The following is a 12390-nucleotide window of genomic DNA, read 5'->3' on the forward strand; positions in this document are numbered from 1 at the left end:
AATGTTGGTTTTTTTTTTTTTTTTTTTTTTTGCGGTACGCGGGCCTCTCACTGTTGTGGCCTCTCCCGTTGCGGAGCACAGGCTCCGGACGCGCAGGCTCAGCGGCCATGGCTCACGGGCTCAGTCGCTCCGCGGCACGTGGGATCCTCCCGGACCAGGGCACGAACCCGTGTCTCCTGCATCGGCAGGCGGATTATCAACCGCTGCGCCACCAGGGAAGCCCAAGAATGTTGTTTTTAATCCTATTCCAGATAACGATCTGAATTTAAACGAAATAAAATAAAAGAGAATAGGGAAGAAGAGTCACCAAAACTAAAGCAGTAAAATCTCTAAAATGCTAACTGAAGGTACTTCAAGTTTAAGAGGCTGGGAAATGAGAGAGAAACAAGTGAATTACTATTCCCACTTGGGCAGAAATGGGATTTGTTTATAGCAACATGTCTACTTTTGGGCCAGTGTCAATTTATAAACCCCACCAAAAAATTATTTTCCAGGTATTACTTTCCTGGATTTGAGCACCTGCAATTAAAACAGAGCAAACACAACTCACTCTAGTGAATTATTAAGTGAAAAAAGTGTTTGGGTCAGCCAGGGAAGGGAGAATCACTCCAAACCGTCATGTTCCTGGATCATACTGTATGGATTTTTGTTTGGGAAGTTAAGATAGATCTGTTTGGGTAAGCAGGCTATTTGAGGTCTGAAGGAAGTGGGAATTATCACAAGGGCTGGTAATGCCACATTTGCATTTCTTTCTTTCCATTCCCATAGTTTCCAACTCTAAGCAACTAGGAAAATGGCCTATAGGCAGAGGTAGGCCGAATAGACAAGGTGGAGCATGATTGGATTTAATTAGAATGTATTGCTCATTACAAGAACAAGTTTAGTGTTTCTAAATAGCCCCCAAATTAATTCCAGCTCTTTAGTAAATAAACTAGGTATCATTTAGCTAACGTAATCACTGTCCCCCCCCTTTTTTTTTCGGTTTTTGTGGTACGCGGGCCTCTCACTGTTGTGGCCTCTCCCGTTGCGGAGCACAGGCTCCGGACGCGCAGGCGCAGCGGCCACGGCTCACGGGCCCAGCCGCTCCGCGGCACGTGGGATCTTCCTCGACCGGGGCACGAACCCGTCTCCCCTGCATCGGCAGGCGGACTCTCAACCACTGCGCCACCAGGGAAGCCCAGGATTTGACCCTTTATACTGTAAGGCTTCCTTTCTCACAAGCTCTGCCTTCCTGCCCCTCCCCTGCTCCCTCCCAGCACCCACATCCCTCCACAGGCTTACACTGGCAGCTATGCACCAGCTATACTGAACTATTTCACAGACTCTTGCCTTCAAGTTACATCCTCTATCTGGAATGAACTTTCACTCGCAAAACCTCCCTGCCACCTTTACCTGGCCAGCTCCGACTCAAAGTTTAGTCTTGGGAGGCTCTCCGTGAGTCCCCTACAGTAAGCTACATGCCTCTCTCATGTGTTCCCATAAGGCTTGAGTCCAACACTGAGATATACTTATCGCCTTGCATTGCAACTTCCTATTTTCTTGTTTGTACATAATATTGTAGACCCCTTGAGGGCAGGGGCTAAATAATTTTCTTGAATACCAAGTGCTAAGCATAGCTCATAATATGCAGTAAGTTCTCACTAAATGCGTATTCAATGAATGAAAAAATTAGGCTCGTTATTATTTTTTTACTCGATCAAACTAAGATGTTTATTTCAAACCTTCTTACTAAGAAGAATGAAGCAATGCTCTAAAAGCAAGAAAAACTTAGTAGGAAATATTTTAACTAGTTGAAGAGTTAAAAACAGAAAACATTTAGCATCACTAGCTTCTAACAAGAGCTACTCAAGGAAAAGGGCAGGCAGTGTGGACTCTCCCAAATCCCTCTAGGCCACCCGCATCCATCCTCTCGCCTCTCCATCCTGCCCTCTACTAATACCAGCCACCTTCCTTATCATCCCCAAATGGAGTCGAAAATAAATCCTCATCTAACTATATCCTCTTGCCTCTCCAATTCCATCCCCTCTCCAACGGTGGACGTCAGTCCTACCAAAGCCCAACCATTCTTCCTGTGAGTGTGAGGAGATACTACTCCTGGACTTCCAACTGGAACATCCTAGGTTTCCACTTGATTTAGATTTGTCCTGAGATTAGAAAGAACACTGAACACCAAAGTCCATGCTATTCCTTGCTTTGCTAATACTATTTCTAACTCTGTGCCCTTGGACATGTCACTTAAACTCATCAGTTCCTAATTAGTACTGATTAAGCTGAAAACTAGGGTATCTCCAAGAGCTCTTTGCAGCTCCCATGTCATTAGCTCCATGACATCAGTGACAAAGCTAGCACATCAACTCAGTGACCTGCTTCCTGTCATACAAATTTACCCACACAGACTATTTGACAGAACACAGCAGAGCCGAAAAGTATCCCGTTTTCTCATTGATGGGGGTGGTCCTTACATAAGTAACTTTGAGGACTGGCTGAACTCTACCTTCATAAACTCCAAGCCCGCCTAAGAAGAAAGCATGTGACATGAGGAATGTTGTCCTTTTTTTACAATTTAGCTGCGAAGAAGCCCTGGAAATAGCACATAGCAGCACACAGTAGCATACGAACTAGTTAGCCAGGAAGAATAAGAAGAATTTCCCTGCTCTCCTAAGAACTGAACTATTTCATTCCGGGATGCTAAAAAGGAATTTTTTTTTAAAAAAACAAGTCTTTGCATTTTATGAGATATTAGACTCATTGTTTACAAGAGTGTTGCTTAATCTCAACTGCTGCTGTTGTCACCTCAGGGAGGGCTAGTTTTGCCAAGAGCCACGGGGCTGCTCCCCTGCCATGAAGGAAATAGGATGAAGCTAAGTGGTATGCTCTTGTAATAACTGTATGTGCCAAGACAGAAAATCAAAGACTGCAACTCACCAAGGCTCAAATGCTTAAGACTGAAAAAAAGAAAAAGAAAAATGACCAACTGTACATCTACTAATATAAGTGGACGAAGGATCAACAGCATGGATCACCTCTACCCCCAAATAATTCCTAAATATATTTGATGGCCCTTGAAAACCTTATAGAGGCTCAAACGACAATAATCTACTGTAGAAAATAAAGATGGTCCAATGCTGCTCCTCACGAGGACGGGTGAGCAAGCTTGCCCAGGAGCAATTTCCTAGCATCCAAAGACTCACTTTCCTGGGCTTCCCTGGTGGCGCAGAGGTTGAGAGTCCGCCTGCCGATGCAGGGGTTCGTGCCCCGGTCTGGGAAGATCCCACGTGCCGTGGATCGGCTGGGCCCGTGAGCCATGGCCACTGAGCTTGCGCGTCCGGAGCCTGTGCTCCACAACAGTGAGAGGCCTGCGTACCGCAAAAAAAAAAAAAAAAAAAAAAAAACCCAACAAAGACTCACTTTCCTATTCCTAAAAAAATAACAGTAAGGCTTCTACCAAGAAGGAAAATGCTTTGGGGGTGCTTTTTTTCAGAGCCACAGGAAACAATAAAAACTTACTGAGTGTATTCTAATGCTTTCATTGTGGTATTGTGGAATAGTAAAAAGAACATGCTATGAAGATAGGCACCCCTGAGTGTAAATCCTCATTCAACCATCTCTCTGTGACCTTGGACAAGTCCTTATCCTCTCTGAGCCTCTGTTTACTCATCTGTAAAATGAGAATAAGATTGTTATAAGGATGACATACAAAAGCAACAGGTCCCTTGAGATCTGTATCTATATCTGTATCTACATCTATCTATCAGCTCCTTTAGTTTCCTGAAGAACTGTATTCTGGAGAAAATAGAGACGGAGATCTTTTCTTTAAATACTGGTTCTGAAAAATGAAACCCACTGAAGTAAAATCCAGTTGCAGTCAATCAAATATGACACCAGAGAAATACATGAGAATCAGCATAAAGAATGCTACCAGTTACATTCGCACACGCGCAAAAAGATAATTCATGAGCTTACCATTCAAGACCCACGTGAGTTTTGCCCGCGGCAACCTCTCCGGGCTTCCACATTCCCACAGGCTTTCCCACCTGTAAACCGCCCCCCAGCACCGTGCGCTCTTCTGAGCATTTCTTGCAGGCTTCTGCTCTTAAGCTAAACACCCCACCCACTACTTTATATCAACCATCCAGCAATTGCTCAATTCTTCAATCCCCACTCCTTTCTTAAAGTTTCCCTGACTGACTCAACAATAGCAACAGCTAGTCATCTGGCAATTATTTATCATGTTTAATATTTTTTATTGTAGCTAGGAAGGACCTCTGTGATTTATTCCTTAGTAAATCTGACCTTGCTCTGGGGTGCGGCAAACTCGTACAGTCTTTGGCCAAATGATTCCAGTACTAAACATGTGCTACGGAGATGTGTACTAAAAGAAAACATATAGAATTTTAGTGACCCAAGTGGATATTATTACCAACATAAATTTCCTCTATGATTGACATAAATGACCACCTGACACAAATGACTCCTGTTTAAAGAAAAATTGATGCAAAATAGAAACAAATTTAGAAGTACAGAATTGAGCTAAAATTTTGTTAGCAGAATTTCTACAATCACAGTTAGATAAGACCCTCAATGTTGAGTGGAAATACCAATGAAAGTACCGCTGTTGGTGTGGGCATGTATAAATGATGATTTTAACATCTGATCTGAAAAGCAGAAGTTTTGGTAAAAGTATACCCGTTTATATCAAGGAGGTTCAGAACTGACTCCGAGGAAAAAATATTATCCTCTGACTCACCAAGACCACTTCCTGAAACACCCAATGTTTTTCTTGGAAGGAAGGATATAAAGTGCCATTTCTTTCAAACACTGATTAGACAAAATTGAAGTCTAACACAGAATGGACAAAAGACATATATTTTCCAAAGCCAAACAGGTTTCAAAGTGGAGACCATTCCATAAACATATATTATCTTGTCATGAAAGGGAAGACTTTAAATACAGTCAGAAATGAATAAGCAAGGTATATTATAATGAATAAACCACTAACTACGTACACATATCCCTCTTTATACCATAATCTCTCTCTCTCTCTTTTTTTTTTTTTTGGCCGCGCCGTGCGGCATGTGGGATCTTAGTTCCCTGACCAGGGATCAAACCCACATCCCTTGCAGTGGAAGTGTGGAGTCTTAACCACTGAAACATTTGGGAAGTCCCTATACCATAATCTCTTAATGATGAAGAAACATTATGATTTTAATTCAGAAAATTAACTAATGTCTTTGGCTTAAAAACAATCATTTTTCTTCGAAGTAATTACTCTCTCTTCTCTGAATCACCTGTGTGGCCAGTATTTAATAAAAATTTACAAAAACAATAGGAACGCTTATTAAGTGCTTATATGGGCCAAACCTTGTTATAAATTCTTGGCATGCATTAATTTATTTGATAACCACAACTCCTCTAAGAGGTAGGTACTATTATTATCTCTATTCTACAGATGAGGAAACTGAGGCACAGAGCAATAAACCACCTTGCCCAGTATCACACAGTGAGTACATGGTAAAACCCCAAACCCAGGCAGACCAAGGTAAGAGCCCAAACTCCCAGTTTCTGTGCTCTGTGTGTGTGTGTGTGTGTGTGTGTGTGTGTGTGTGATACCCCTGCCCATTAGAATGCTTGCCAAAACTTAAAAACACTTAATCACACACAACACACACACACATATAATTACACACATATACATCTGTATAAACATTTCACATTTACACAATCCACGCCGAAATCTATGTATGCCCTTCTATGTTACCATTATATCAATAGGATTTGGGTACCAATAATACCAAGTCTTCAGTCTAGAAGAACAATTACTTAGATAAGCTTTAAAACATTCCACTGGCCCAGATACATTTATGTCAGTCTCACTTGTTTTTTAGTTCTAAAGCATTGGAAACATCTCACAGAACTGCAAAAACACCAAAATGATACTGCCCTGGACACAGTCCATGGGGGAGGAAAATACACATAACATTTCCGTCTTCAAAATAACAAGCAATTAAACTGAATCTTGCTGTTTGCTTCCTTTTGAGTAATCTAGACTGGAAAGAGTTCAAATATCTGACTCTCGCAGTACTTTGCTTCCAGTAGAAAGATCATCCTTTAATATGCCACATCAGCTAATAAGTGTTTCCTCATATCTATAACTGACTCATAGAAACTAGCTTAAATATTAAATGACTGCCTATTTCTAGTTCTAAACATTTGAAAAAGAAATTCCTACTTAGCTAAAGAGGCAGAATAAGCACTTTGAAAAGAGTCATACCACCCTGACCTTCAGATTATAAAGGGGAAATGTAAGAAGGGGAAACTTATCCCAGAAGGGTGAGGCCCTTAAAGCAGCAGCCTCAGGACATATATTTCCAGTGTTAATACCACTCTGGAGGTGCTGAAGATTCAGGGGTGCTTTTGGAAGCCTGCATGCCTAGTGTGATTTGAGGGGCAAGACAGAGTTCTCCTGCTTCCTTACATGATACCATTTACCCAAGGGATACAGTGAATGAAATTCCTACCACTGGAAATTTATTCTTTTGAATTAAGCATTTTCATCCCTAGGAACCACGTTTAAACTACAAACACTTGTGGGAGTAATAATGTATTATGTCATTAACACTTAAGTATAACTTATCAGATACTTTCTCCTAAGACAGGGGAAATCTAGGGTAATGTGAGACCATTACCGATGAAGTCAGTATGCCCAGAAATGTAAGAAATCTGCCCAGAAATGGAGCAGTAGCAAACTACTGAAGAAAAAATTTGCCTGCTTGATATTTTTACATGAAAAGATATATTCAGTTATTAATAATTGATGAAATTATGAAAGGAATTCCAGCTTATAGATGGAATGATTACTTATTAGAGGCAGACATTCTATACAGTGAGCAAAACCACGTAAGAAATTCACTCAGTATTTTCTGTCTACACCTTCCAGGGGTTGTGCTTCACATGAAGGCATATAAAAAACACCATGGTTTCTCTCCTTCAGGAGCATTTAGTTGAGCGAGACATATGCAAAGGGATAATTACAATGCAACTTAGTAAATGCTACTGTCCTGTTATAAACGATGTACAATACTGTGAAACCATCAACCTAAGGCAGCTGTCAGTAGGTTTCGTCTGGGAGGAGACAGCAGAACCAGGTGTTGAAAGACACAGGAAGTGTGTCAATCAGCACCTGTACGGGTAGGAGAGGACATTCCAGGCATGTGCAAAGCATGGTATGTGGAAGGGCATGGTTTTTCGGGAATAGTGAGATATTCAGTGTGGATGCAATACAGGGCATATGAAAGAGGATGTGGCAGAGAAGAGCTTGACACGAGGTTGTGAGGGGCCTGGTAGGTCATGTAAAGGAATTTAGACTCAGTCTTTATGGAAGCAGCAAACCAGTGGAGGCAGTAACAGTCTTATTACTAATTTTAATAAAATCACTATGGGGGCCTTCTGGAGGGTAGACCAGATTAAGAAGCAAGGTTAACTAATTTTGAGATAATTTTATCTGTTTCTTTCATTCCTATAGGAATCTCCCCAACTGTATTCTGCTCTACATATATATATATATATTTTTTTTTTTTTTTTTTTTTTGAAAAATTAAGACTCACCTATGTCATTCTCATAATGTCTTCAGACTTCTGAATTCCCCAAGGAGAAGCAGGAAGATAGTGTTAGTGTAACTCAGTGGTCCCCAACCTTTCTGGCACCAGGGACTGGTTTCATGGAAGACAATTAATTCTTCCACGGATGGGGGGTGGGGGAGGGATGGTCAGGCAGTAACGGGAGCGATGGGGAGCGGTGGGGAGCGACAGATGAAGCTCCGCTAACTCTCCCGCTGCTCACCTCCTGCTGTGTGACCCGATTCCTAACAGGGGGGTTGGGGACCCCGGTTTAACCAATTTAAAATGTGCCTATCAATAACCTATAAGGACACAGGTCACATTTTCTAGAGTTACTAGTTACATAAGAAGCACAAGGGAGCTATATTCATCCTACTTTAGAAAAGTTCATTTAAAAAATTCAGAGAGGGTCTTCCCTGGTGGCGCAGTGGTTGAGAGTCCGCCTGCCGATGCAGGGGACGCGGGTTCGTGCCCTGGTCCGGGAAGATCCCATAAAAAAAATAAAAAATAAAAAATTCAGAGACTGGGAATTCCCTGGTGACTTAGTGGTTAGGATTCCAGGCTTTCACTGCTGTGGGCCCAGGTTCAATCCCTGGTTGGGGGACTGACATCCCACAAGCCACGCAGCGTGGCAAAAAAAACCAAAAAAACAAAAAAACAGAGACTTAAGAGAATTGAAGATTGGTTTTTACTTTTCATTTAAAACATTCCTTTAATGGTGTGGCCATTGTGGAAAACGATATGGCAGTTCCTCAATAAATTAAACACAGAATTACCATATGTTACAGAAATTCCACCTTTGGGTGTAGACCCAGAACTGAAAGCAGGAACTCAAACAGATACTTGTACACTCACAGTCAAAGTGGCATTATTCACAACAGCCAAAGGGTGGAAGCAAGCCAAGTGTACATCGATGGATGAATGGATAAGTAAAATGTGGTCTACATATACAGTGGAATATTATTCAGCCTTTAAAAGGAAGGAAATTCTAATACATGCTACAACAACGGATGAAGCTTGAGGCCGTTAAGCCAAGTAAAATAAGCCCATCACTAAAGGTCAAATACCGTATGATTCTACTTATATGATGTATCTAGAGTAGTGAAATTCATGGAGACAGAAAGGAGAATGGCGGTTGCCAGGGGCTGGCGGGGTACAGGGGGTGATGAGTCGTTATCCTCTAATGAGTATGGAACCGTCTGTGAAGATACAAAAGTTCTGAAGATGGATGGTAGTGATAGTTGCACAACAACGTGAAGGTACTTGATGCCCATGAATTTACACCACAGATGATTTAAATAGTAAATTGTATGTTATATATATTTTACCATGATAATAAAAAAAGTAAATGAGGAAGGAATAAACCACTGCATGTCTGTGAGGCCACAGGTATGGCTGCCTGGCCTGTAATGCTAGATCTTACTGCAGCTGCCTCTGTAATGGAGGATGCACCAGGACATCAGGGATTTCTGTGGCAAACACTCACACACACACGAATTAAAACCATCCTTATAATGCTTTGTGTACGTGTGTGATCATATAAATATATGCATACACATGTGTATATATACATATTTTGATTTGAGGTAAATTAGATGATCATATATTCTACTTTAATAAAGATCAAGAAACACAATCCTTAATTTACAAAAGCAATAAATTGAACTGTGTGTTGGGGGAAAAAAAAAAAAGAACTGGTCCAGTTTCACCAACTATTGATTTCTTGTCCAGCTCTAACCTTACCTGGCAGCCCCTCTTACAAACACCATTTCTCAGCGACCCTTAATTTTCTCATTACTCAAATGAAGTAGGACTCTATGTCCCACCCCATACACACCAATCTCACAGTATACTAATGGGATAAACTAAGGCAATGTATATATAAAATTATTCTAACATAGAAAATGATTTGGAATAGATATGCTCTTTTACAAAAGCATCATTTGACTTATGAAATGGCTCAAAGAATTTTTTTTTTTGCGGTACGCGGGCCTCTCACCGTTGTGGCCTCTCCCATTGCGGAGCACAGGCTCCGGACGCTCAGGCTCAGCGGCCATGGCTCACGGGCCCAGCCGCTCCGCGGCACGTGGGATCTTCCCGGACCGGGGCACGAACCCGTGTCCCCTGCATCGGCAGGCGGACTCTCAACCACTGCGCCACCAGGGAAGCCCTCAAAGAATTTTTTAAAAATTCCTCTGCATTTTTCACTTTTTAAGTAAGCATTCATATAATCTAACGTGCTTACAAACTTTGAGGAGAACATCCCCTGAACAAAATAAAATACATCAGTATTCCTAAGGGGGTAAATATATATATATTATTTATATTATATGTAAATAATATATATATAATATACACATATTCAATAAGATGGCTTCAATGGTCAAACTTTTAAAATGATAAGATTTAGAGTTTGCTTTTATAATTAATTAGTCCATTATTAAGTTCCATACCAAATATCAAAAGGAACTACAAAATGATATTAACAAAAGTTGACTCATTTAAAATGGGTAAGAAACATGCCTGTAACTTTAAGAAAGTTATCACTAACTTGATGTCTTATGGCAAATCAACTGTTAACTGCAGGAGTTAGTCCCTGGAAATAAGCCGAGTGACACTGACAATATCTAACTCAGTCATTTTAATACTTAAGAAACATTCTGTTTAAAATAAACAACCAAGAGTTTTCCAAAAGTCACTACCACCAATCCCCCTCCTAACATACCTTTGAAAAACATTCTTCAGGGGGCAGCAGGTGTCTATTTTCCTCACTGATCAAAACAAAACTCATAACTCTTAGCAAGTATTTACCTTATCTGCTAGCCAATATTTCTCTTTTTGTAAGGAAATAGACTTTTGACATCCAGTATGAAATGCCTCAAACCTCACATTAAACCCCAAAAATCCAACACTGTCAACTGAAGTTCACTAAAGTTTAAGCTCAAACAAAGCACAGACAAGTTTATTATTAAATTCTTATATAATCAGCTGTACATGTATTGTTTTCACTACTTACGGCTCTTTAACTCAGAAACGAACATTTCAGAATAAACCTGAAATATTTTCTTTCCTTCTGTCTCCAATTCCCATTCTCCTTCCCACTTAGTGACCTTCTCCTTCCTTAATGGTTGTAAACCCCTATTTCACCTCCATCTTACGGTAAATATCTTGTAAAACGGTCCTTCTAAGTCTATTACAACTTTATTTCACCCACTTGCGAAATATGCAACTCTCTCTCCTTCTCTTTCTACTTTATAAATTCCTCAACGCACCCAACCTGTAAGTGAAATTATCTCAATTTAGAAGCTCAGATTTGATTTTGAAGAATCAAGCTCCACAAATAGGAAGCATTTCAGTATTTAACTTCTTAATCAAACCTCTAAGGCCGATTATCATGTGTTACTTGGTCACAGGGTGATCACTCAGAGAACCTGGGATCATGTGTTCTAGTCCAGAACACCCTCCCCCCCCTCAGCTGGTTATTTTTAGAAAAGTAGCTGTATTCATTCTATCTCAGATTCAGTCCTGGCATTGTAATAATGCCAATTCACTTTTCCTCCTCAGGACCAGATGCAGCCGAAGCGGTCTTCATTCCTTTTTCCTGCCTTTCCTGTTCAGACTCTCTCCAGGTCGAGCTCCATTCAGATACTTTGACAGCTGTGAAGAAGGTTTGGGAAAGCTGGGCTGCCAGTGGCCTAGAGTAACCTGGGATTACCAACAATCTGAGAAGTTTAATGTAATTAGGTGAGCTTCAGAGAGGAGGGGAGGAGGCTTCACCCAGGCAGGCCCTGTGCTCACAATTATAATGAATTTCCCAGCGAAATGTCTGTTCAGTCTTTGTTCATTCGGTAAATCTTGGTGAGAGCTTACTGTGTGCCAGCAGGTACGTCTGAGGCTGGATAGACAATGATGAACAAACAGATATAATTCCTCTTCTCACAGTTATTAGGAGATACAATGGCCTTCTGTGATCATCCCTTGAATACGCCAAGCTCTTTCCATCCTCAAGCCCTATCACACTCTGTCTGGAATAATTATCGTCTTTGTCTTTGGCTGCCTAAATCCTGTATCTCAGCTTAAATGACCTCCTGGGGAACTACTCCTCTGACCCCTCCAATCTGTATTAGATCCCTCGTTGCATGTTTTCATTGCACCCTGAAATTTTCTTCATAAAACTTTACAATTAGACATATGAGCCAATATTTGTTTAATAATCTGTTTTTCAAAGATAAACTGCTACCTGGTATACTCTCTATTGATGCAGAATACACTTCCCTATTTTGTACTTTATATGAGAATATTTTACGTCTCATCTTTCTTTTAGCTGAATGTTATTTTAAGTTTTTAATATGAGGCTTGAATTTTCTGTTCTTTAAATTTTCTCTATAGTTCTATACAATTTATCCAAAAACCTTCCTTCAAATGCAATTTTTATAATAAAATGACACAATTCTCCAACCAATTCTATTTTTTTTGTGTACAACGTGTGTTTTTTAAAATATTTTAGATACTGGCTAAAATGACTACAAATGTCTATATCTGATATCTAGATGTTTTCAAGCCAGAATTCTGAATAGACCATACTCAATTTTTACAAATAAAGTTTCTCTACCATATTCTTATCTGGAGAAACCCAGACAAATATGAATCCCACTACTTAATAAATGTGGAGGCTTACATAGCTTCTATGTGCCTAGTTTCCTCATTTGTAAAGTAATTATAAAATCTTTCAAGGGTATGAGAAATAAAGTATACAAAGTCCCAAGCAAAATAT

General features: G+C 40.3%; 1 protein-coding gene across 34 annotated transcripts in view; it reads right to left on the reverse strand.

The window, feature by feature from the left end:
* EPS8 (EGFR pathway substrate 8, signaling adaptor) overlaps nucleotides 1-12390 on the reverse strand; it is a 188131-nt gene that overhangs the window by 91183 nt on the left and 84558 nt on the right. For 2 of the 34 annotated variants that reach the window (XM_067008791.1, XM_067008769.1), the window contains exon 1: nucleotides 4294-4366. The exons of 30 other annotated variants lie outside the window; for them this stretch is intronic. The gene's annotated coding sequence lies outside the window, so the exon portion shown is untranslated. Of the gene's footprint in view, nucleotides 1-4293; nucleotides 4367-10341; nucleotides 10364-12390 lie in introns of those variants that run through there. 2 more of the 34 variants (XM_067008765.1, XM_067008771.1) reach the window with 2 other exon arrangements.

The sequence above is a fragment of the Kogia breviceps genome, chromosome 12, assembly GCF_026419965.1.
Source record: "Kogia breviceps isolate mKogBre1 chromosome 12, mKogBre1 haplotype 1, whole genome shotgun sequence".
In the NCBI taxonomy this organism is placed as follows: Eukaryota; Metazoa; Chordata; class Mammalia; order Artiodactyla; family Physeteridae; genus Kogia; species Kogia breviceps.